At 31.8% G+C, this 27,204-nt stretch overlaps 2 long non-coding RNA genes across 2 annotated transcripts in view; one reads left to right on the forward strand and one right to left on the reverse strand.

Moving 5' to 3' along the window:
• LOC145284806 (uncharacterized) overlaps nucleotides 1-27,204 on the forward strand; it is a 290,003-nt gene that overhangs the window by 246,644 nt on the left and 16,155 nt on the right. The gene's annotated exons all lie outside the window — the stretch shown is intronic.
• On the reverse strand, nucleotides 804-27,078 carry LOC145284807 (uncharacterized). Its single transcript, XR_013868888.1, has 3 exons — nucleotides 26,333-27,078; nucleotides 6,072-6,213; nucleotides 804-855 (listed from the first exon to the last, which is right to left on the reverse strand). It is a non-coding gene; the product is annotated as an uncharacterized LOC145284807 (long non-coding RNA).

Raw genomic sequence — 27,204 nt, forward strand, 5'->3', positions numbered from 1 at the left:
AACCTTAAAATATTTATTTTGTTTACCATAATTGCCCAATGTAGGTATATAAGTTAGACGCAGTAAAATATATAGCCTTTGGTTATGCTCTAAATTAAACAAAAAAAAAGGGAATAGATTTCTGGCTGTTTCATCTTCTTGCCGATGGGATAAAACGTTCCGAATTATCCGATTCCTGATTCATCGTCCAAATATATATATATATATATATATATATATATAAGAAAACACGTGACAGGCGTGTTTTAAATATTCTCTCCAGTGCTTTTTCTGCGCACATTTGAACTTTTCTTTTAATGATTTTGAACTCATTCCATTTGTGATTTTTTCCAAGGAATTCTGCCTTTTGGATCATTTTGGACCATTTGGAACTTACCTTTTGGGTTTTAAATTTTTAATTCGACCGTGTTTGGATTTTACCATTCTTGGATTTTTTTACCCTTCACCGGACTATCCATTCATGTGAAATCTTTTTATCATTTTTTTCTTTGACCTCCTATTCCCCTTACCTCACCCTTTTTTTTACCAAGTAAGATCTGTGACTTACTTGTGGTTTCATTAAATACTTTTACATGCAAAATCCGATCCCGCATTTTGCTAATTCCTGCCCTCTGATGAGAAGGAGTGTATTTCTTCGAAAGTCCGTGAATTAAGGACTATCCACTTATCTTGTGCTTCCTTTTTAAAATTAAATTTTTTAAACTCTTTTTCAAGATGTCTTTTAACATGTTTTTATTAATCATTTGTTCATATATATATATATATATATATATATATATATATATATATATATATATATATAAGTGGATCATGTGGTGGTTTGATTCAAGCATCGTGCGTAGTGTAAAAGGTGTTCTGAAAAAGAAAATGTGTACATTTGGCATTCATGTTTATTACTAATGTATTTTCTATCTTGTTTAATTAAACATTACTAAACAAAACAAAATAAAAACATTAGACATACACACATTAGGATATTAAACACTTATAAGAACACAACTATAAGCGAAATACGAAACAATACTTGATTATTAATGGAAAATCTTCTTATAATTTAAACAATACCTAACACTATACCGACTCATATTTCAGAAATTAATTTGATGTTTGTTCCCGGCATCTGATTCTAGCATAAACATAGCCGCATCTACAGAGTTGACGTACACATTTTTTCTTTTTTTCTTTTTTTTTTTTTTTGATAAAGAGGTTTACCTCAGAAAATTTTAGAACTTTCAACCATATTACCTTATTGATGCGACACATTATGTTGGTAAATAAATATTTTATGATATTGTCATTATTCTTTTACTTCTCAACGGTGTTCTCCTACATAGCTTCATTGTCATAGCTTTCGAACACTGCTTTCATATATATATATATATATATATATATATATATATATATATATATATATATATATATATATATATGACATAGATTTCGTAATTTATACAAATAGTATATTGTATAAATAAATAGAAATTGATACCGTAGCATAACTTTAACCTTTTTACACTATCGATTAACACACACGTGCATACATACATACATATATATATATATATATATATATATATATATATATACACATATATATATATATATATACATATCCACCAGACTATCCATTCATGTATATATATATATCCACCAGACTATCCATTCATGTGTAATCACCTTTTTCTTTACCATATTCCCCCTGCTTAACTTATTTTGTTTTCAAGTAAGATCTTTGACTTACTTGTTGTTTCATCAAATACTTCTGCATGCAAAATCCGATCCCGCATTTTGCTAATTCCTACCCTCTGATGAGAAGGAGAGTATTTCTTCGAAACTCCGCGGATTAAGGACTATCCATTTATCTAGTGTTTCCTTTTCAGATCAAATATGTTTTTAACTCATTTCAAAGTGTTTTTTAACATATTTTATTACCTGTTTGCTCATTATATATATATATATATATATATATATATATATATATCCCTAAAAACCCTCTGGCTTTAATGGAGGGGAGACTAAAACCTGCTGTTTTGGTTTCAAATGATCTGAAAAAACAGCCAGGGGAGACTTGATTCAAAATATTTCTCATATGTTATATTTCCTTTCTTTTAGAAATAGGGTACGATTATGAATAAGCCTTATACATTGTGAAATTTACTTTACCCTCGACCTTCTTCCGGTGTATCTTGTCAAACTCGGAAATGTTTCTGTCGAACTCGGAATTTTGAACGGAATTTCGAGTGGAACCCTTTATTTAATTCACTGGGGTAACTTGCTCTTGTTCCCTCAGCCATGGCTTGATAGAGGTCCTAAGTAATTCGCAAATGTATCTTTTATTCGCCCACACTGAGGATTGAACCTTCAACTTTCAGTCGAATATCACTTTTTACAATTGTTTTTTTTTTCATGTACTCTAACCATTGAGCCACGGTTCCTTACCGAGTTCGACAAGATACACCTGAAGTTCGGATGTTACATCGACTGAAACGTTGTAAAAATTACACTCAAGATAAGTATAGTAGTCTGATGAATCCAAAAACATACGAATAACCAATCCTCATCTCCAAACTTCAGAAACAGTATGGTTGGTTTCTCCTTAAATAATCAGATGGTACCAAACTTACACCATTAACGATTACTAAACCTCCTCCTTACATTAACCCTTTTCCTCAAGTGTCCTTCGGGCTTGGCTAAGTGGTTACTCCCTTGAAAAATAATTACGGACATTATGTGAAAGCAAACGCGTTCTGCTAAATGAAAGTATAGTATCTGTTTCATCGTTGATAAGACGATTGGCAAATCTATTTACAATCAAGTAATGTTAATATTTATTCTCAATCTAATATTTGATTTTTCCCACGTTAATGAAAAAATAAAAATAAAAACGGCCTTGTTTTTCAACTTTACCCCCAATGGATAAATAGGGACACCATGTGCAAGTAACTAAGGTCATATCAATGGCTTCGCCCCCACGGGTAATTCCTCTCGGTTGTCAACGGAATTCTATATGCAAATGAATTTCAGATTTATCGCGTTGTTTAATGACTTCACGGAGAGAAGTGGCGCATTTTCTTGTGGAGAGTAATTCGAATCAAATGGCAGCATTTAGAAGTGATGACAAATTAATGGCCGACTGATAAGACGTCGATTATACTGCATCGAAAATCGTCATAGGCTTAGTATTCTTTTGCAAACTCGCACATTTTGACACTCTCGTGCTTACGCAGATGTGTTCGCATATTCATTAAAATTAGCACATTAATATAGAGAAACGTGTAAGGTTGCATGCATCAAAACACACGTTTGCATGACACATACGTGCATAAACAATCACACGCAAGTTAAAAAAGCATTTCTACAAGGCATGAAGATAGTTTAACCAAATGATTTTTTTTTATAAACTTTGAAAATTAAAGTACAAGACTTCATTGGAATTTAACCAATTTTCAAAATGCACTTTTATAAACTTTACAAAGTAAAATATAAGCATTTAATTTTAATTAAACTTGAAAAATTTACTTATATTGATTTTTTTGTGTTTTTGTGCACAGTTTGTTGGACTTCAAAAATTAAATTTATATATTCATCATCATCATCGTCATCATCATCATCATCATCATCATCATCATCATCATCATCATCATCATGCAGTCCGCCAGCCTTAATGATGACTAATTGGGGCCTCAGTGCTTTATCCTTCGGTACAGGACTTTCCATCTTGGCTCCTAATTTGCTTGCGCAGTTTAGGTGTAGTATCTGTTGCGCATCAGATAAACACCCTCTGAACCTCCAATGCTCATGTCCAGTGGAGCGAACCCGCGACGACTGGCAGCAGAGGAGGCCGCAGCTTCTGGCCAAAAGTAATCTCAGTGAGGAAGACAGTCGCCCTATCGTGTCCGCTACTACGCCTTTTCTTTCTGGGTGAGGTTCCATAGCCGTTTAAGACAAACTGCAAGGCAGCAGTAGAATTTGAAGTCAGAGTTCCCATCTCTTAACCTTTTCCTGTGATAAGGCCCACAAGGCAGTGGTGTTTGATTTGGGGGTTGGTTCCCCTAGTCTTTGCCCAACCAAGAGCACCCACAAGACAGTAGGGTAGGGGTTGGTAGCGTGCCAGGGCGTGTCCACACATCGGAGGGCCATAAGGCACTACCTCTGGGGTCCCCTACTACTGCGAGATCTCCTACAGTTTAGCTTGGGGCGCAAGGCACCCAGTCACGGTGTGTGGCCAAACATTTATATATTACTAGCAAAGAAACCCGAGCTTGATACAGCAAAGATTTTAACCTTTAACGTTGACCTTGAAAAATGGTGTGCACCATCTTTATGTCGGAGACCATCATCATGTCAAGCTTTGTTATGATCGCATCAGTGGGGTGGGCTGTAAGAGAATATATGTTATGACCTTGATCTTTGATCTTTCTTTTGAAAAATGGTGTGCACTATCCCTAGGTGAGAGACCACTATCATGCCAGGTTTGATGTGGGCTGTAGGGAGTTGTATACACACACACACACACACACACACACACACACACACACACACACACACACGCGAACGCTACTACTTTATATATAGATTAAGCAATTAATGATGTAGATATGTAATTTTTAACTAAGTAAACCCTCATCAAAGATCTGCATAAAATAAGAGAGCGCTTAAAGGTGTATTTTGCTGATTTTTTTTTCTTTTTACCTATCCGTTGTTGATGAAGATATCATCGGCTGTCTATCTCAACTAGATATTCTTCATCACATGAATAAATAACTTTCAGCTGAACAGGTGGCATTAGTCATTAAAAAAGTAAAGGCAGTCGGGGCATCAGTTTGTACGCATATTGAGTTTCTCTAACACGGAGGTAAGCAAGTAGCCAATGCATAGCACATGTTCATAAAAATATATAATATATATATGTCATTTAAGTGGAATTCATTATTGAGATGAGTATTATTTATTAATTTATTTATTGCGGACTATTATCCTCATCTTTCTAAGTTATTGTTTCACGACGTTTCGGCCAACTATTCCTCTGGCTTTCGTCAGGCCGTAACCGCGACGGGATAGGAACTCCGAATCTCCTAACTGCATTCTCAGCAATCACTGCCATCCATAGTTGTTGTCGTCTCACCACGTTTTGGCCGGCCAGAGGCTTACTTGGCCAAAACGTGATGAGACGACAATAACTATGGATGGTAGTAATTGCTGAGAATTCAGTTAAGAGATTCGGATTTCCTATCCCGTCGCGGTTACGGCCTGACGAAAGTCAAAGGAATAGTTGGCCGTAACGTCGTGAAACCACAACTAAGAAAAATGAGGATAATAGTTCGCAATAAATAAATTAATCTATCCGTTAGTTATTCTTGCAGCGTAATGTGGTTACGCTGAAAGCATAGGAACTGTGGATATGATACCCATTGCAGAAAAGTGTATTGAACGGCAGATGCCAATTCATCAAGTATCCGCGGACCATATAAACGCGTTTGACACCGTGAACAAAGAAGTCAAATCTATAATTCTTTGAGGGATTGGATGCTCTATTTTTTTAGAGGTGTTTCAAGAACTTCACAGAAACATAAATACTCATAGTTTGAGCGTTGATTTTTTTTACGGGCAATTATTCCCATCGTAATAATCGTTATTTCACCACGTTTCGGCCAACTATTCTTCTGGCATGCTTTCAGACAATGGTCACATGCAGGGCCCGTAGGCAGTAGAAAGACACTTTGGATTTCTACGGTTCCAGGTGAGCATTGCTTGAACATTAGTGGTTTCAATCCGACCCAAAGCAGGCCAGGGGATTAGTTGGTTAAAACGTGGTAAGGCAACAATTATTGTAGACGGCAGTAATTACTGGGGCTACAGTTAAAATACTCAGCATTTATATCCCGTGGCCATTGAAGCCAGAAGAATAGTTGGCTTAAATGTGCTAAAAAAAACAATTCCTATGAATCCAATACACAAATTATGAAGCTTCATCTCAGAGGAATCCAAAAACAAAATAATATATAATGAATGCACATTTTGTATTCAATTATTTAAGGAGATTTTTATTAAAATTTATGAATTTTACTCACTTTCCACCGTCGCCGATCATCACGGCATTGTTTCTGCAGACATTCACTAACCATTATACTTGTGTGCTTTTCGGGTATTGATAAACGGCGATTCAATAGTGAAAAAGATAATTAACGTTGAAATCCCGTGAAATCAAGAAGTCTAAAAATATCAAAGTAAAAAATTAAACATCGTGAAAATTGTGTACCTCAAAATGACAGTTTGAAGTTAAAATACGTTCGAAGTTTGTAAGGTAAAATCCTGTGAACTGATAAACACTGAAATATCTGAATAAATGAGAATCAGTTTAGCATAAAGTTGTTTAGCAATATGCATACTCGTCCGTATGTAATTGTAAACAAATTATTCCCTATTTTCCACCACTAACAGTCAGCACGCTGTTGTCGCAGTGACCACTGTACACACATTAACCTTTATCCTCGAATGTCTTTCGGGTCTTAGCAATATGCATACTCATCTGTATTTAATAATATGAACATCCATTGGCCTGCTTTCACGTTGACTACGACGTGGTTATAATAAAATCCAATGTAAACAAATTCTTGATAAGCCGCCCATATAAAAAATCTAAATAAACAAATGCTTCCATATTTCCACCACTGTACACACATTAACCTTTATCCTCGAATGACTTTCGGGTCTTGATAAGTTATGACCACCTTGTAAAAAAGGTTACTGCAAATATCTGCTACCTTTATTCTTTGATTATTTTCCGAGCTGGAATCATTTAGCATATTATTTAATATTTCATTTTCATTAAAAGAAAAAAGCTTTTAAACACCTGTAAAACAAACATAACACGTGAGAATCGCCATTTCCAGCTAATAAGTAGTTTAAAAAACGGTAAAAAGGAAGAAATTACATGTGTTATTTTATTTACGTACATTTTTTTATGATTTTAATTTTTTTCAATTTTTGCAAATGCTCTAAGGAAATATAAATACTTATATATTTAAGAACAGAAATATATTTTTGTATATAAATATTGAACAGTAAAAATATATTTTTACAATGAACGAGCATGCTGACCAGTGTTTCCAGGTCATGCAAATTACGCATTATTATAGAAGCAATACTCTACTGATTATAATATTGAACATAATATATAGTAGTGAGATCTAAACTAATATACAGAGAGAGAATGAACGCAGAGAAGGAACGGCAAACTGCGTTGTTTATATAAATTATGTAAGTTGTCACCAAAAGAAAAATGTAAGTTGTCTAAAACGAACCGTGTAAATTGTCCAAAATAAACCGTGTAAATTGTCCAAAATAGACCATGTACATTTTCCAATATAAACCATGTACATTGTCCAAAATAAACCATGTAAATTGTCCAAAGTGAACCATGTAAATTGTCCAAAATGAACCATGTAAATTGTACATAATGAACCATTAAAGATGTCCAAAATAAACCATGTAAGTTATCCATAATGAACCATTTAAGATGTCCAAAATAAACCATGTAAATTGCCCAAAATAAACCATATAAATTGTCCAAAATAAATCATGTAAATTGTCCAAAATGAACCATGTAAATTGTCCAAAATACATCATGTAAATTGTCCAAAATGAACCATGTAAATTGTCCAAAATAAATAATGTAATTTGCCCATAATGAACAATGTAAATTGTTCAAAATAAACGATGTAAATTGTCCATAATGAACAATGTAAATTGTCCAAAATAAATCATGTAAATTGTCCAAAATAAACCATGTAAATTTTCAAAAATGAACCATGTAAATTGTCCATAATGAACCATGTAAGTTGTCCAAAATGAACCATGTAAATTGGTCAAAATGAACCATGTAAGTTGTCCAAAATAAACCATGTAAGTTGTTCAAAATAAATCATGTAAGTTGTCCAAAATAAACCATGTAAATTGTCCAAAATGAATCATTTTAGTTATCCAAAATAAACCATATAAATTGTCCAAAATAAATCATGTAAATTGTCCAAAGTGAACAATTTAAATTGTCCAAAATAAACCATGAAAATTGTCCAAATTAAACCATGTACATTATCCAAAATAAACCATGTAAATTGTCCAAAATAAACCATGTAAATTGTCCAAAATAAACCATGTAAATTGTCAAAAATGAACGATGTAAGTTGTTCAAAATGAACCATGTAAGTTGTTCAAAATAAACTATCTAAATCGTCCAAAATAAACCATGTAAGTTGTCCAAAATGAACCATGAAAGTTGTTCAAAATGAACCATGTAAGTTGTCCAAAATAAACCATGTAAGTTGTTCAAAATAAACCATGTACGTTTTTCAAAATAAACTATGTAAATTGTCCAAAATGAATTATGTAAGTGGTCCAAAATGAACCATGTAAGTTGTTTAAAGTGAACCATGTAAGTTGTCCAAAATGAACCATGTAAGTTGTTAAAAATACATCATGTAAATCGTCCAAAATGAACCATGTAAGTTGTTCAAAATGAGCCATGTAAGTTGTTCAAAATGAACCATGTAAATTGTCCAAAATAAACCATGTAAGTTGTCCAAAGTGAACCATGTACATTGTCCAAAATGAACCATGTAAATTGTCCAAAATAAACGATGTAAATTGTCCAAAATGAACCATGTAAATTGTCCAAAAGAAACCATGTAAATTGTCCATAATGAACAATGTAAATTGTCCAAAATAAACCATGTAAATTGTCCAAAATAAATCATGTAAATTGTTCAAAATGAACCATGTAAATTGTCCAAAATAAACCATGTAACTCGTCCTAAATAAACCATGTTAATTGTCAAAATTTAACCATGTAAATTGTCCAAAATAAATCATATAAATTGTCCATAATGAACAATGTAAATCGTCCAAAATAAACCGTGTAAGTTGGCTTAAATAAACCATGTAAATTGTCCAAAATAAACCATGTAAGTTGTTTAAAATAAACCATGTAAGTTGTTTAAAATAAACAATGTAAATGGTCCAAAATAAACCATGTAAATTGTCCAAAAGAAACCATGTAAATTGTCCAAAAGAAACCATGTAAATTGTCCAAAATGAACCATGTAAGTTATCCAAAATGAACCATGTAAATTGTCCAAAATAAACCATGTAAGTTGTCCAAAATAAACCATGTAAGTTGTCCAAAATAAACCATGTAAATTGTCCAAAATAAACCATGTAAATTGTCCAAAATGAACCATGTAAGTTGTTCAAAATAAACCATGTAAATTGTCCAAAATGAACCATGTAAATTGTCCAAAATGAATCATGTAAGTTGTCCAAAATAAACCATGCAAATTGTCCAAAATAAACCATGTAAATTGTCCAAAATAAACCATGTAAATTGTCCAAAATGAACCATGTAAATTGTCCAAAATAAACCATGTAAGTTGTCCAAAATGAACCATGTAAATTGTCCATAATGAACCATGTACATTGTCTAAAATGAACCATGTAAGTTGTCCAAAATAAACCATGCAAATCGTCCAAAATAAACCATGTAAGTTGTCAAAAATAAACCATGTAAATTGTCCAAAATGAACCATATAAATTGTCCAAAATAAACCATGTAAGTTGTCCAAAATGAACCATGTAAATTGTCCAAAATAAACCATGTAAGTTGTCCAAAATAAACTATGTAAGTTTTTCAAAATAAACCCTGTAAATTGTCCAAAATGCACCATGGTAATTGTCCGAAATGAACCATGTAAATTTCAAAAATAAACCATGTAAATTTCAAAAATAACTCATATAAGTTGTCCTAAATGAACCATGTACATTATCATAAATTAACCATGTCAGTTGTCCAAAAACCCATTAAGTTGTGAGAAATGAACCAAGTTGTCCAAAAATAACCATTTAAGTTGTCCAAAATTAACCATTTAAGTTCTCCAAAAAAAAAATTCTGTACGTTGTCCAAAATTTACTATGTAAGTTGTCTAAAATCAACCATGTAAGTTGTCCGAAATTGATTATGTATATTGTCCAAAAAACGTATGTTTTCCGAAATGAACCATGTAACTTGTCCTTAATGGACCATCTAACTTGTCTAAAGAAACATGTAAGTTATCCAAAATGCATCATGTAAGTTGTCACAAAATGAACTATGTAAGTTTTCCAAAATGAACCATGTAATTTTTCTAAAATGAACCATGTAAGTTTTCTAAAAAGAACCGTGTAAGTTGTCTAAAATATACTTATGTAAGTTGTTCAAAATGAACCATGTAAGTTGTTTAAAATGAACCATGTAATTGTCTAAAATGAACCTATCTAAGTTGTTTAAAATGAACCATGTAAGTTGTCTAATATGATATATGTAATTTTTCCTAAATGAACCATGTAAACTGTTCAAAACGGACCGTGTAAGTTGTCAAAAAAAACATGTCAGGTGGCCAAAATGGACCGTGTAAACTGTTTTATACGTTTTTTAAAGGTAAACCTTTGATTTCTACGTTACAATATATTATATTACTATATATATATTCTACCTTACTATATATTCAGTAATAACATAATTTTGCAGACTCGTTAGTCGTAATACGAAACAATATTTTAATGGATACCTTTTGAAAAGTAAGAAATTATTCATTAAGAAAACTTGATACTTCAAAGTGGAAAATTATATATATATGTTGCAAGGTTAACAAAAATTTATAATTATATAGATAAATGCTTTAAAAATGAATTTCTGTCAGAGAATATACACTTCATAGTTTGAAATGTATTTTTTTAAATAAAAAAAGATGTTTTTTATACACTTATTAATGAACAAAATCTTTTTTGCCCCAAAATGTTTGGCACTTGTGCATTTTCGTAGTCTAATACAAATTTAGGAAGAAATTCTAAACATCCGGAGGCTGATGGGTCTTGTTATCTTTCCCAAATATTATTTTAATGTTTCTAAACTCTCGTTCGTTTTGTATAATTGTAAAAGGTATGTTACTACAATTATGTCCTAAATTATTTATCAATAGTTCTTGCTTATCATCATGAAATTGTTCAGTCAGAAACGGATTTTCGCCTTTCATCGTTTGCTTCTGCACGACTTCTGAATAGGAAAAGACGAATTTTGAACGTTATATTCTTTCAGCAATAAATCCAATTACTATCTAATGCAAGAGAAAAATATTTCTTACTTACTCATATAAAAATATTTTCAATGTACTTAAGTGATCGCAGCATGATATTGCAACTAACGGTTTAATAAGATTTTTAAAATATTAAATTCTCTTTGCTGAAATTTATAGTAAATTCATAATTTTGTTAGTTATATCATTTTTATTGTTAAAGAAAACTATATTTAGTTGGTTTTGTTTTTTATTTAGATTATGTATGTATATATGTATGTATGTATGTATGTATGTATGTATGTATGTATGTATTGATGGATGGATGGATGGATGGATGGATGGATGGATGGATGTATCAGGTTGACAAGAGAGTTATAGCGGTTTTTCAATTTTAAATTTCTCGGTTTACACAAAACATTATTGACTGGAAATATCACCATCAGAATCAGCAGAGTTTTGCCAACGCAAAACAAGTAGACTTATGCCAGTCATGTTAAAGAAAAACGTGCGTTCTGGTGGCGATGAAGTCGCTGTGTTCGTTTGTGATATCGCTTAGGTTTTTGAAGCATTTCTCACGCAGAAAGTTGTCGAGATGTTAAAACGAGTATAGTCGGTAGGTGAGAGGTCTGGAGAGTATGGCGGATGAGGCAGAGTTTCGTAGCCCAATTCGTTTATCTTTATCAGTGTTCGTTTGGGCATTGTCGTGGAGGTGAATTGGAAATTTCCTGTTGATTAACGCTAGATGTTGTCTAAGTTTCTGATGCATTTGATCCATTTTTTGTCAGTACCTTTCCGCCATAATGGGTTCATCTGTATTGAAAAAAGTCTGTAATGGATGAGAACGGTCACAGACCACTAAGGAATCAGCATGACCTTCTTGGCTTCGGGTAGTCATGGGACTTTGTCGGCATCTAACCACTGAGCTGAGCATCGTTGGTTGTCGTAAAGAACCCACTTTTCATCGCAAGTCTCAACCTGGTCGAGAAATGAGTCGTTCTTGTTGCATAAAAATAAGTGAAGATTGCACTTCATGACGGCATTTTTTCTTGATTGTCGCTCAATTCGTGAATCACCCATTTATCAACTGTTTTATCTTTCCAAACCACTCCTAAGTGTTTGGAAATCATATTATGCGTTACATGTAATGTTTTTGTTTTGTTATGGTGTGAGTAGAAATGTATATAATCATTTTTGTATGTAGTTTTGCGGTGTATTAACTTTATAATAAATATATAGAAAAGGTAATTATTCTACTCTGTTTCATAGTTTAACGTTATGGAGGGTTCGACTGAGTCTAATTTTTCTTTAATATTATCTATGTGAGTGTTTTCAGGAAGAAAAATTAAATGTCGTCAATGTAATTTGAAAGGACCAGATTCTAGGAAGTCTAAGAAAACGAATACTCCAATTACCCATAGGAAGACCGAAATATTACTTGTAGAAATTTTTATTGAATTAAAAATAAGTTATGTCAGTTATAAGTCTGATAATGTTTTATAAAATAACAGCAAAATAAAGCAGATATAATAAACCACATCATAAACTACAAAACTAACATTAAAAACAACAAAACACCTCCAAAATTAACCAATTACCAATGAAGGTATGTAAACTATTCTTTGCCAAAATTGCCATCATATATACGTTGGTAAGACCCAAAGTAGTTTAGAGAAAAGGTTCAATGAAAAGAGATATAAAAAATAGCAATTCTCTGAACGCATTATTCTCTCATTCATTGCAGCATAATCATACTTCTGATTTCAAACAAGCAAAAATATTTAAATTTATTTCAAATAAATCGCAATTTAATTATAGATACAAGTTAACTCTCTCACACTATAGAAAACATCACCTATTATGATTAATACATATAATCAGTCAATAAATTACTTAACAAAAATACACTCATTTCATTTCAGTTACACATCCATATTGGAATTATAATGGACATATTTGTTCCAAAAAATATAAAAAGCATCATATCTTTTTAAATATATATTTTTATACATGTGACGGTATATAAAAAAGTTTCTCCTATCTCACAACGTTATGCCCTATTTTAATTTCCAACGACATTTCTCGTTTCTGAAATAGAAAAAAAGTCATACATTTCATTATATCAAAAATATATTTTCAAATAGTGTATTGATATTTTATTTTCTTAATTTCATTCATCGATAAAAAGTCTTAGAATAAAAACGGAACATTTATGAACACACACATTAATATATATATATATATACTACTTCATTTAATCACATAAAATTAATATACGAAATTATAAATTTATGCGTAAAATTTAAATATTTACTTCTAAAGTGCTTAATGCGTAGGTAGAACTAGTTAGTAAGTTATAAAATATATATGGCAATTAAGCTACACTGAATATTCCGCGTTTCATCCGCTCTATGACTGGAAGCAGTTGATTCATTTGTGTACCTTGGTAGTTCTCTGTCGAGGGATGGCTGTTTCGACACTGAAATCCACAGGCGAATTCAGAAGGCATCTGTAACTTTTGGAAGGTTGGAGAAGATAGTGTGGTCTGATCGTGGCATCACAGACAGTACTAAGCACTGCGTTTACAAGACCTGTGTGCTAACCACACTGTTGTATTTATCGGAGACATGGACATTGCATCAAAGGCACATTAAATGGATTGAACGATTTTACCAAAAATGCCTAAGACGTATCTTAAACATCAAGTGGCAAGCACAAGTACCCGATACTGAAGTTCTTGTGAGAGCATATTGCTCTAGTGTTGAGACCCTTGTAATCAGATCTCACATGTCTTGGGTGGGCTACTTGGTTCGAATGAAAGATTGTAGGCTGCCAAAACAAATTTTTTACGTGGAGCTGGAAAATGGCAAGCGCCCTCAACACAAGCCTAGGAAGAGGTTCAGGGACACTACAAAGAATAATTTGAAAGTCTTACAAATCAACATCGACACATAAGCAGAACTTACTCTGCAAAGGCTGAAGTGGCGAAAGCTTTACGTGAAAGCTGTGATGCTCTAGAGAAAGGAAAGCAGCCCACAGCAATCTGAAGCGAGAGTTTCGCAAAGGTTTAATTGACGGTCTTAATCATGACACACAGAGCTGGAAATGCGACACTTGTGAACGAGTGCTTTTGTCAAAAGCTGGCTACGTCAACCACATTAAGTCGCACAAAACTCCTGTTCAGGTCAACTTCGTACCTGTGTAACATAATTGACGTAAGGGAGCGTTTTGCACCCCATTCGGGAGCTGAAGAAGACCGCATAACTATGCTAAGATTACTTTCAGAGGTCCCGGGTAACAGCGGATATCCCAAAGACCTAAATCAGAAGATATAAATATATAATTTATTTCATTGTCAAAATAGATATAAACTGTTTTATTGTTTGAAAATCGGAGATATATTTTGTTATTCGAAATTGACGACAGGAAATGTTGGAACAATAGCGTTGACATCGTCTGGCCTGACGAGTCAGCACCAGGGGTTCTGACTGACAGCCGGTGACCCCTGGGTTGATGAGAATTAGATGTTAACTTTGAGCCCAGATTGCAAGATTAGCGATATGGCCGAATTGCATACCCGCAAAATTTGGGGGTTTCCCCAAATTCCTGGTGTAATTTGATTGATTTTCCACCCCGAATACACACACCGATACATAATGCTGGTGTCGCACGAAATTAGTCAGTTTCCAGCCAGAGAGTGTGCGTGAAACTCGAAGTAACAATACCGCTTCCTGAAGACGTGCCCACTCCATCCGCCGCCGCCTCTGAGGAGAAATGTCTTAAGAACTTCACGTGTACATATATGTAAAAAGTCTGTAAACTTTGTAAAATTAACCTTCCGTAGAATAGAATTCAAGCGTCTGTTGTCTTTCTTGCCTGCGTGAGTGTTTTTATTCGTTTTCAGCATACCAGAGATCTGATGTGACCACCTCTCGGAGATTTAGATGACACGAGCCGAGTTTTCCGAAGTTTCACGAAGACGATCAGGGGTCCTTGCGTAACTTCTCCAGAGAGGGTGTTACACCTGTTAGTCCGAACCAAACGATCTGTTTAGCATGCAGCAAAGTTTGCAAGTCTACTGCTGGTTTAAGAAGACATGTGATTGTTCATAGGAATAACCTCCAACCTCCAGAGGAAGTCAGCTCGATGGAAATTGTTCAATTTGTACGTCACATCTGCTTCAAGATGTGCAAATCTGCTGCGGGAGTGCAGAGTCATCTGAGATGGCATGGACGACAAGATTGGGAGAACACAATGTGACGGCGATCATCTGGAAAGATGCAGCAATCATCATCATGTATGTAGAGAAAAATTCCGCAGAAAAGAAAAGCTTAATAAAAACAATTTCAAATTCGAAAGTGCAGAAATATAGATATTGAAGTATATATTTTTAGAATAACAACCTTATCCAGATTTAAAGACTCAGTACCAGTGATAGATCCTAATATAAATAGAAAAAGTCAAGATATTGTAGAATTAACATTTACAATGTTTTATTCAAAACAAGAAATATGCAATGAAAGTGAAAGGTTCCTTATTCCATGGAGTTTCAAAGAAAGGCTCTTTTTCTCAGGAGAAAAATGTTAGCAAAAGTATAAATAAGTTTCTATTTTTGCTAGTTATCTCAATATTTGAAAATAGTCGAGAAAAAATTGATAGGAAAGTATAAGTTCATAGATAAAATGAAAAGAAATATTAATTAAAGTCCAATATGTATGGTTGTAAATATCCAGTGATATACAAAATTCGCAATAGGTGGGGTGATTAGTTACTGAAAAAAAGAGTTCCGTAAGATATCCTTTGGAATCTCATAAAACATATTCGGTGTTAGAGTAGGAGTGAACGGTCCGTGTAGAAAAAACCTTGTAGTAAAATGCGGGAGTAAAATATAATCCTTGGAATTAATAGTTCTTGTGCAGAGAGGTATATGAAGTCTTTAAAAAATATAGGGTTCAAATGAGAAAATATTATAAAATATAGAGCGATATTTGAAGCGGTAAAAATGGCAAAATAACCTTTCATGGCCAATGTAAATCAGAGAAGAGCGAAAGAGTGATACGTAAAAGTAAACGGAAGAGAAATTTAATGAAGTCAAAGCAGGGGAATAGATGGGGGGTTACAAACACGCTTTTTATGCATGTAATAATAATGGAATTAGAACGGGGTAGAGAAGAAGGGTTAGAGAAGGAGGGTTTACGTAAGAATAGTAGAAGGAGAGAAGCCTAAAGAAGGCGGTGTCAAGTGACTTGGTGTAAGAGAAAGATTAAAATGAGGATAAAAACGGTAAAAGATAAATAAATAAACAGATTTAGAAAAAGTATAATATATGCATTAGTAAAAAATATTTTAGATAAAGGTAATGTGAAAGAACTGTTAAAATTGATAAAACAAAATTAGCGAGAAAGTAAAACTGAAATATGTAAGACTTTCAAATTCATGTGTATCAGATAAAGTGAGGCGAATATTTTTTCATAGTTTTTTCTCTGAAGAGAAATGCCTTTCTTTGAAACTCCATGAAATAAGGAACTTTTCACTTTTTTTTCGTATACCTTGTATTGAATAAAATATTGTCAATTTTAATTCAGCAATATACTTACTTTTCTTCATATATATATATATATATATATATATATATATATATATATATATATATATATATATATATATATATTTATATAGATATATACGTTTTTTATTTTTTATTACCGTATCTTTCTGTTAAGTTACATTATTGTTTCGGCTACACGGCCGTTTTTTTTTGACCGTCTGTAGCGTCCTCAGACTTTTACAGAAATGTTCGCTATTTTGGGATGAAAGAGTGGAAGAGTGAATGAGGTCGGGGGGTTGTAGCCGAAACAATAATGTAATTTAACAGAAAGATACGGTAATAAAAAATAAAATGCATATTTGCTCTACAACAGTATTGAGCACTTTCTTCAGTTTTTATTAATTACCATCTCCACTATATATATATATATATATATATATATATATATATATATATATATATATATATATAGAGAGAGAGAGAGAGAGAGAGAGAGAGAGAGAGGGGGGCAAAAATTCCATTGATTCTTTATATATCGTATCAATTTATTACTTTTCCTTCCTTTATATACCTATCTACACTTACAAATATTTCTAAACCAACTAATTCCTGAGAAATTTCCGTCTAATAAAATATGAAATTCCGCTTTAAAAGAATTTAAATACTCCCATCGTAGCAAACTGCTGTCTTTATACGAAAGCTGATTTGTATAAAACGAAGAAGAATTCTACTTATTTAACTACCTTTTCAACTTTAGTACGACTTACAAATATCACTACTCTAATACTAGGTAAAAATAAAATTTTAAAAAAATCAAGATTTCTTTAAAATCTCTTTAAAAGGCAATATGTGTAATTAAAATTTCTTTTAAATATCAATCATTTTAGTTGTTGTTTTTAAATATTACTCAGTTACGGTTTAAAATATTGAGAAAGTTCCGTTGCTTTTAGCAAACTATTGTTCCACGTCATTAAACTAAGTAACTTTCAGTATTTGATATTGATATGACGATTCCAATATTTCCCCCGATTCCGATACAATTACTGATTCCGTACTAAATTCTAGATTCCGATTCTGATTCTTAATAAATCCCTAAATATGTAATTATAAGTTTGCTATTTTTCCTGATTACCGTAAAAACGCACGTTAAATATGCATATATTTCTAAAACTTAAAACACACGCTTCGTGATGGGGTGATCGGAAGATTTTACATTTTATTTGATATTTTCAAATCAATGGAGTTGTATTTTTTTATAATTACTACCATTAGTGGAAGATTTTGTTTTTAACAAAGATTTGATTTAAACAAACAGGATTTTGGTTTAATAAACAAGATTTTGATTTAAACAAAATTAAATAAAATCGTCCCAACACGAGTATTTTATCCCATACAACATGCGTTAAATAAATTTAAGTCGGGAGGATCATAAATACAAAAACATATTTAAACTTGTTTTTACTTAAATTATTTCCTTTGATGTGGTTCTCGGTTGATTGACTGTGTCTTATCGTGTCGGATATATACTTGAGAGTCAAAAGAATAAAAAGAATATTCTGCTGTCACTTTTTTTTAAATATTATTTTCTTTTTAATGGAGTTTTAGAAAATTTAGTCGAATCAGTATTTTTTCAATTTCTTTTTCTTTTTTTTAAGAGCGTATTTACTGCCCTTCACTGCAGAAGATCTGACTTCGAGAGAAGGGGGGGCAATTTATTATGTGTTTTCATTTCATTTGATTAGGTGTTGGTTTACACTGTTATATTAAACCTTATATGAAATAATGAAAAATAAACACAAGATAATGCATTTTTAATTAGTAATAAAAAATATACAAGTCATTTCGCAAATTGCTCTCCTTAATAGAAACTTGTTTACATATGTATCAAAGTTTTACCGACTAACCATGTATATACTAATTGATCGACATATATATATATATATATATATATATATATATATATATAATGTTCTTGTTTTCGAGAGGTTAAATAACCAATGAAATGTAATGAGATTACGACAATAATGCTCAATACCGAGGTAGAGCAGGGTATAACCTTTATTTGTTTTTACAAAAGCAGTAATATGTTGCTACACAGTCATGAGCATGTTTCGGTCAGCGAATCACCAGTGACTAGAGACCTCTTCAAGCGATACAGCTTATACAAAAGCAGAGTTTGCAATGAACATATCAGGTTTACCTCGTCACAGGGAGTTAATAGCAAGAGGTTCCGTCAACTGTTGTGAAAACAAGATGTGTTTGCATGTAAATAAGAACCAATATGGGCATGGATTTCAGTCGGTGTTTATATATAGGAATGGCTATGTATTACTGCTTATCTAAAAACAAATAAAGAATATATATATATATATATATATATACATATATATATATATACATATATATACACATACATATATACACATATATATACATATATATACATATATACATGCATATAAATACATATATACATATATATATACATATATATATATATATATGCAGGGTGACCCCCCAAAACGGGCCCCAACTCTAGTTAGGCCCCGTTTCTTAGTGTTTTGTCCGAATGAAATGAAACTTTGGTCATAAATAGTTTATTATATTCAAAACATCACATCAAAACACTAGGGTATCTGGCCTTTTTTTCTCCGTTCTACAGCATATGTTCTAGATGGCCCCCATTTAGCTTTTTTTGTCACCCTGTATATATATATATATATATATATATATATATATATATATATATATATATATATATGTATATACGAGCAAATATACCCACAATCAACACAGCTTGATACGCAGGAGGATATATTTGAGTGTTTTTGAAACAGTTTAACCGAATTTCAAAATTAATTAAAAAAATATACTAAATAAATACAATAATAACTAAATCAATACAATAATAACTAAATAACTACAATAATACCTAAATAAATACAATAATACCTCAATAAATACAATAATAACTTAACAAATACAATAACTTAATAAATACAATAATAACTAAATAAATACAATTATAACTAAATAAGTATAATAATAACTAAAAAAATACATTAATAACTTAATAAATGCAATAATAACTTAATAAATAAAATAATAACTAAATAAATACAATAATAACTAAATAAATAAAATAATAACTAAATAAATACAACAATAACTAAATAAATGACATAATAATTAAATAAATACAATAATAAGTTAATAAATACAATAATAACTTAATAAATACAATAATACCTAAATAAATACAATGATACCTAAACAAATAAAATAGTAACTAAATAAATACAATAATACATAAATAAATACAATAATAACTTAATAAATACAATAATACCTAAATAAATACAATAATAACAAAATAAATACAATAGTACCTAAATAAATACAATAATACCTAAATAAATACAATAATAACAAAATAAATACCATAATACCTAGATAAATACAATAATAACTAAATAAATAAAATAATAACTAAATAAATAAAATAATAACTAAATAAATAGAATAATAACTTAATAAATAAAATAATATATTGATAAATACAATAATAACTTAATAAATACAATAATTACTAAATAAATGCAATAATAACTTAATAAATACAATAATAACTTTATAAATACAATAATTACTAAATAAATAAAATAATAACTAAATAAATACAATAATAACTTAATAAATAAAATAATATCTAAACAAATACAATAATAACTTAATAAATACAATAACAATTTAAAAAATACAACAATAACTTAATAAATACAAAAATAACTTTATAAATACAATAATAACTTAATAAATACAATATTAACTAAATAAATACAATAAAAACTAAATAAATACAATATGTACTAAGCCAATACAATAATAACTTAATAAATGCAATAATACCTAAATAAATACAATAACCTAATAAATACAATAATAACTAAATAAATACAATAATAACTAAATAAATACAATAATAACTAAATAAATACAATAATAACTAAATAATTACAATACTAACTAAATAAATACAATGAATCGAGTAATTTTAATTAATTACAAATTATATGGCTGCCGACGATTCGTGAGCGTCGAAAATGTTCGTAGATATGGAGAGATTTTGTTCACACCTGAGCAGAACGTAAAACAGTTAGTCCGCCAACTCGAAAGGATGGCTCGGAAAATAAACTAACAGGATTTAGGACATAGTTGGCTCTTATGCAGATAGAGGATTGCATCGGCAGGGAGGTACTTACTGGAACGGTAGAATAAACAAACTATTTTCCCAGCGGATTTGACAACTGATTTGATGTATTTGTTTCACTTCAGATTAGGAGCGAAGAGTAGTCACAGACACTTGTAAACACGTTATGCTTCTTAAAGACGAGAGCCAATCATTTCAATTGGGACCTGATGGAGATCAGAGCGAGTATGATGAAAAAAGAAGCTTGGTTTATAGCTGCATTATAATTAAGCAGTCACCTTTACTTAATAAGGGTAGATATGCCGTAAAACCTGGCACGCAACAACTGACCAATCATCTCTCCTTTCTTACCATACCAAATACACCGAATAACCTTTTTTTCTTCTTTTAAACACGTTCTAGAATCCACCTAAACTGGAATCGGTTTCAATTACAAAAATAAATATTACTAATAGAAATTTAAAAAAAAAAAAAAAACAGGTTCAGTCTCTTTTTCTTTGCCCTGGCGTAACATGTTTTAAAAAAAAATTAAAGCATTAATCTTTCGTAGTTTCATGAGTGAAACTTTATCTTTGACCAGCGAACCTTGTTCTGTTTAAAGAGATGCACTTCTGTCAGGCAAATTACGTGTGTTGTTACATCGTATAAATAAATAACCAATTGTAATAAGTGAAGTCTATGAGCGTCTGTTGAGCGTAATAGGGCGGAGTTGAAGCGGAGCACAGCGATATACTGTTGCTCTTGGCATGGGAAAATATTTTGAAGTTTAGACCAATTTCAAAAGACGTTTTACGGTCACATGAAATCAGTACTTGGGAAAATCTGTCTTTCCAATGTCAATATTTAGTAATTGAATAACTGCTGAAAGATTTATGTGAGAGAAGAGGAGAGTTGAGTTTCTGAATTTTTTAGATTGGGATTGATAATATGTATTCGGACGATGTAATCTGCGAGCTTCCTGATGTGCATTTTTTTCAAACTCGGCAATCTGTACGGCATTCACGACAGAAACCACGTAAGTGTAAAAGAGTTCGCAATTATATTCTAAATATCGCCCGCACAGAGCATTGAACTTTCATCCCCAGAAGAGTGTAATTTACGATTAAAATTTAATTTATTTTATAATCCGGTATTTTGTATGAATTTTAGGAGCCTTAAGCATATACATTGCGAATTACGTAAGACTTCTATCCTGTTATGACTGACGAGAACGCAAGAATACTCTCTTGGGGGTGAAATAAAGGGCCTCGTTCAAAATTCCGTGCAGATTCCTGAAGTCGACAAGGTTCATCCGGAGGAAGAGGAAATACATCATCTTTGGAAGAATAACGCCCAGGTTGAGAACAATGATCCAAATAATCAAAATAAAAACAAGATTCACTTTATCTAGACGATGACTGAGCATTTTTCGTCCGTCGTTATAGGTTTTAAAACTACTCGACAGAATTGCAAGTAATTTTACATGAAGAATCCGTCAAATGACAAGAGTGTCGCAGGACGCATACAATTCTAATCTGCCTTTCTGCTACTAGTGCTACTACTTTTGAGAAAATTAGAAAAAGTAACAAATTAAAGATTACCAAATTAATTCGTTGAATTGCATAAAATTATGTCTGGAGTACTTTCAGTATGTAATAGTGTAATAGGTGAAGTTAACATTCTCATCCCCACCTCCTCCTACAACAACAATAATAACAACAACTACTAATTCTTCTTCTTCTTCTTCTTCTTCTTATTATTATTATTATTATTATTATTATTATTATTATTATTATTATTATTATTAACAACAACTAGAATGTTACTAGAATATACGGCACAATCACGTTCACACACCAGTTCTCGCCAGATCATGAAGTTAAGCAACGCTGAGCCTGGCCAGTACCAGATGGGTGACCATTTGGGAAGGCAAGGCGCTGCATATACCGCCAGCTAAAATACCAGGTTGAGGTCTATCCTTCTCTCGTAAGTAGATGGGTCTCTCTTAAGCAGTGGTAGGCACCCCATCTAGTGATGGCGTCAGGGTAAAAAATACCCTTGATAGACCTGGCGAAGCATCAATTATTCAGGTACCGACAAGATTTGAATTACACTACAAAATTGTAGGCGAGTTCAATCTCGGCTACATCCACGCTGAATGGGTGGATTAACTCGAGGTTCTTACACAAGCCATCATCAGCGATTATGCGGTTCTCTAGATTATGGAAGACAACAAGTCTCCCCAAATTTTCGGTACTCTCCATCTCTTTCGATAACGTTTTGTAAATAACTTTGCATTATCGCAATAACAGTTTATAACTAATTTATATATGATAGATATAACTACCTACGTGATTGAAGCTACAGACTACAAAACCAAAAGCAATATGGCGAACATTGTATCTTGTATATGCTTCAATCAGTGCAATTATCTGCACAAGAGCAGATAATTGCAAAGCACTGTATCATCGCTCTATGCACAATTTTATCCGATTGTCACGTTAGTCCTAAAATTCGACTGACCACCTTTTCTACACAAGACATATGCATAACTAAGCTGTGTGTAAATGCCGACATTTAGCATCCTCAATAGAATGACAACGTCCATATATGAAAGTCGACTCTTTCTCTTCATATTCAACAATAGTCTTGAACCCCACTTTTGTATTTACTTTCTTGCCAGGAAAATGTGACTCAAACTCGAAAGGCAGGGGAGAAGCAAGAAGGAGCAGTCTAGCATTTTAAAACTTACAGAGGCCGCCTCGTCGGGGTACCCAGGGAAGCAAGGAACAAACTTAATCCACTCAAAAGAAGGAGGTAAACCATTATATATATATATATATATATATATATATATATAGAGAGAGAGAGAGAGAGAGAGAGAGAGAGAGAGAGAGAAAGAGAGTGAGAGAGAGAGAGACAGGGAGGTTTTTAGAAACGACGAAGTTTAAATTGCCAACTCTATTTTTTAATCGAAGATTTAGTAACTATTTGTTGTAAATTCCAAAAATTATTTTTAGAATAAACCATATATATATTTTATGGATTCTGGATATGACCTTAAACTATATTCGATGGTGAAGCTTCCAGCTTGCGGGCTTTGGTGAGTGGTAGTACCTGTTAGGGTCCCAACTATGGATTAAATAGAAACCGACATATGCCGTAAAAATAAAAACAACCAACCAACCATTTTTATTCATTTATTTTCGAAAACACATGTGTTTGAAAAAGGACCTAAACACGTGATCGTTACAAAAACGTATGAACAGAATATCAAAGGTTCCTGTTTTTTTTTTTCAGCCTCATTAACCCCAGCAAGTTACTTTGACGCCGCGGTTACTTCATTTTTTACACATCTTGACTTACTATTCACACCCAGTATTTAAAGATGGTCATTGATCTCAATACTAACCAGAGTTAACACAGCGTGACTTTTGTGATCTGAAGAAAACTTGTGAGATAGCGTGATTAACTCGCATCAATGCATTTGTATAATTAACTAAGGTGTTTACATATTGTATGATATAAGAAATTAAACGTTTGCCTCGTAAAATTGAATCATTGAATAACAGTCTTGAACAGATGTAGACGAGTTTTCGTAAAACTTGCGGCGAACGCTCTGTTTTATGATTCTTCTAAAAATGAGACAGAAATTTACATTTCCTCCCGCTTTTATCGACTTTTTTTTAATTGCGCATGTGCCCCCCCCCAAAAAAAAACGAATGTAAGCAAAATAACATTCAATAATCGAAATTTTTATATATATATAAAAACGAAAGATTTATTTTTATAAAAATAAAATTTTATCAACAAAACCGAAATAATTTAATTTTTAAATGAAAAAAGTCAATTTGTATAACTTTTTAATATTGTTTCACATGTCCAATTCACTGTTCTCCTCGGAAATGTCGACTTTTATAGGTTTTCGGGTATGCCTACAACGAATACACACCCCTAACTTTTCCATATTAAGATCGGCTTTCGGAATAGACATCCCCAACCTCCCCATGTTAAGAACGGCTTTCGCAATAGACACCCCCAATATCCCCATGTTAAGAACGGCTTTCGGAATATACACCTCCAACCTTGTTAGTATACCCGAAATCTCCTACTTAAATCTTCTTATTGCCAAAATTTGACGATTGCATAACAATTTTTAAATTTGTATACTTATGCACATATCGATGGTCCAATTTTTAAAACTTAATTTTTATTATTTTATCAATTACTTTCTATTTTTAGCGCATGCACAATTAAAAAAAAATTAAAACGTAATGAAATTTAAATTTCCGTTCCATTTATTTAACTACCGTAAAACAGAGCGTCCTCCTCCGCAGGTTTTACGCAAGTTTTGAATCTTTTACACCAAGTTTACTTCGTTAAATAAAGCAGAAAATAATTTAATAAACCGATAAAGAGTGCTTTCTTCCACTCAAGTCCAGCGTATTTATGATGAGATAGATTGAGGGCGACAAAAACGAACATTAGTTATTCCTCGCCTTGGCAATATCATAATTAAACAAAATAACGCGACTGCAAAAAGAAAAGGAATGAATAAAGTTGTGATAAAATTAAATTTGGTTAGTTTTTGTATGAATTATTTATAAACCCGGATGATATCTGAAGGTTGAGTCATGGCGAGGTTATCAAACGCGCGTTATTTCTATCACGTAAAAGAAGAATTAAAGGGGGAAAAACGAAAACAAAGATAAATTAAAGAAAAAAAGACGTACATTATGAATTATATATATATATATATATATATATATATACATACATACACATATATATAGTAAGTTATAAAATATATATGGCGTATAAGCCTGAAGAGTCCTCCAGTGGATGAAACGCAGAATATTCAGTGTAGCTTAATCGCCATATATATTTTATAACTTACTAACTAGCTCTACCTACGTATTGAGCACTTTTGAAGTAAATACTTAAAGTTTTACGCATAAATTTATACTTTCGTATATTAATTTTATGTGAGTAAATGAAGTAGTTCTGTCGCCAGGTTCGAATCTATCGACTAGGGTTAATCGTGACATCCTGCACTAAAGATTCTCAAAAGGATGAAACACTAGTTTCTGTAGGTATTTAATAATTATTATAGTAAATAAGTATATATACATACATATATATATATATATATATATATATATATATATATATATATATATATATATATATAAGTGTACTGATTAAAGTTAAATTTTGTAGATTAAAATATATTTCACATTATATTCAAGCTAAGAATTTATTCTTTGAGACAAAGGATTTATGGGGAAGAATTGCATTTATTTCCTTAATCCATGGATTTTCAATAATGGCTTATATCATCAGAGGACATGAAATGTAATTGCTAAAATGTTCAGCTATGAATCAACAAATATTTGCTTATCAGCACGTATATTGAAAATGTTATTTAAAAGTTATTTAAAAGTTATTTAAATCGTGCTAAAAAGTCATAGGAAAAATGTATCATACAACCTGGGCAGTCCAATATCAGAATGAGTTTAATAGTTTCCGGGATATTACTGCCAGGTCAGACGAGTAGTGATCCAAAGGGAAAATCAGATGTGATCGAGTAATCCGATACATTTGAAGCATATACCAAATCTGAGGTGATATCCAGAAAATTTGATCGTTCCATAACGTGATGTCGAAGGGCATATGAAATGGTCGTCCTCTTTGGCGATGTAAAGATCCATTGATGTTGAGGTCCAGAACAAATCCAGAGTCCTTGGAGGTGCGGAGATATCGCATCAAATAGTAAATCACTATTCAATTTCATTGCATATATTTCCGTCGATAATGACAATACGTATACGGGTTTGTAAATTTCCAAAGATTTATACGTTGAGTCATATATGAAAATTTAAGGCGCGAGTACTAATCCAATTGGAAAATCAGAAGTGATCGAATAATCCGAAAATCAGAAGTAATCGAGTATTATGGTTTTGTTTTGTTTTTTTCTCAAAAAATTTTAAATCACAGTATGGGACAATCAAATAATCTGGATATCACCTCAGATTTGATACATGCTTCAAATCTATCGGATTACTCGATCACCCCTGATTTTACGTAAACAAATTACGTGGCTATGACAATAACAAAGCTACTGTTTGATGACCTTCATCGGGTAAACTAAACTTCCTATTTCATAGAAACATGCTCATAAAATGAAAACAAAACAAAAAACACACAAAAAAGCAGTTGCTTTCATTTTATGAAATCGAAAGTTTCGGTCACTCGATTTCGCGTGTGATATATGCTTACTCTTATACACTTACTTGTCCTTCAATTTTTTGATCGACATTAAAAAAATAGATGATCTGCATGCTCAATTTCACTGCATTATA

Source organism: Euprymna scolopes, chromosome 9, assembly GCF_053919585.1.
Source record: "Euprymna scolopes isolate OS-2025 chromosome 9, ASM5391958v1, whole genome shotgun sequence".
Taxonomy (NCBI): domain Eukaryota; kingdom Metazoa; phylum Mollusca; class Cephalopoda; order Sepiida; family Sepiolidae; genus Euprymna; species Euprymna scolopes.